The sequence below is a fragment of the Onychostruthus taczanowskii genome, unplaced genomic scaffold, assembly GCF_017590055.1.
Source record: "Onychostruthus taczanowskii isolate IOZ18803 unplaced genomic scaffold, ASM1759005v1 scaffold9, whole genome shotgun sequence".
NCBI classification, from domain to species: Eukaryota; Metazoa; Chordata; class Aves; order Passeriformes; family Passeridae; genus Onychostruthus; species Onychostruthus taczanowskii.
The window spans coordinates 11627605-11628783 of NW_024506993.1; the positions used below are offsets into that span (position 1 = coordinate 11627605).

General features: G+C 67.3%; 1 protein-coding gene across 1 annotated transcript in view; it reads right to left on the bottom strand.

The window, feature by feature from the left end:
* Positions 1-1179, bottom strand: part of GATA2 (GATA binding protein 2) — a 19233-nt gene that overhangs the window by 12651 nt on the left and 5403 nt on the right. The gene's annotated exons all lie outside the window — the stretch shown is intronic.

A 1179-nucleotide genomic window follows, 5' to 3' on the forward strand; every position in this document is an offset into this window, starting at 1 on the left:
GCCCGGGGGGGGGGAGCGCGGCAGACCCCCCTCCTCCGCCCCTCTTCCCCTGCTCGCAGCATCTCGCCCGGCAGCGCCGTGGGGGCTTTCCCCGCCCGGGCGCTGCACGCCCCTGCGGGGCGGGGACGGCAAAACAGAGGGGGTCCCGCCGGGGAGTGCGGGATGCGGAGTGGGGAGAGGGGGGGCCGAGCGAAGATGGAGTGCGGGAAGGGCTCGGCGATGGAGCCGACTCGGCCGGGTGCTGCCCCGCCGCTGAGCCGTGACTTTCAGCGCCGCCGCCGGGATGCCCGGGGCTGGAAATCGGCACCGGGGAGATAAATATGCTAAAATCCCTTAAATCAGGCACAGCAGCGCGCAGCCGGGAGCGGGACAAACCTCAGCCCGGTCACATTAGTTTGAAATAACTGTCTGGATCGGGGGAAAAATAATTAAAAACAAATAATTGCGAGACTCCGCGCCGACCCCGCAGACCGACGGGACGAGCAGGGCCCGGGCAGCGGGGCCGCGCCGAGACAGCTGCAGGGCAGGGACGGACCCTGCCCGCTCCCCGGCCCGTAGTGCTCGGGCCAGAGCCGGGCTGGCGCTGGCTGGCGACCCTGGGCCCGGGGAGCCGAGCCGGGCCGGGCCGGGCCGGGCACAAGGACCCTGGGACGGAGTACAGCCTTCCCGGTGGGGCTGCGACGTCGCTAATACTTTTTTCCCCCCCAATCTCACACTTTTGTCTTAAAATAATTAATAACAAAACCCAAACATCACAGTTTCAATATTTGCAGTTACTCGTGCGCTTTGGGGCGGGGAGCAGAGGTGCATCCCGAATCAACAGGCGCTTTCTGCGGAGTTTGTGCTGCAGTTCAGCGGCAACAGCCGGGGCGCCGGCCTGGCTTCGCCACCCGCCAAGGTGCGGATAAACCGGTCCGCCTTTGGGGCGGAAAATAATAATAATGGGAAAGGCACAAACAACTCCCCGGAGCGCGGCCGGGCGCTGCTGCCTGTCCCGTTCCCCAGGCGCTCCTGTCCCGTTCCTCAGCCTCTGCTTTCGGGGAAAAAGGGAAACGCTGATCAGCCCTCCTAGCTGGGCGCGGGGCGAGGACACCGTTCCAGCCCGGGATCGGGGCGGGGGCGGCGGGGAGCAGCCGCTCGGCTCGCGGGGCAGCGGCCGCGGCTCCAGCCCGACGGCGC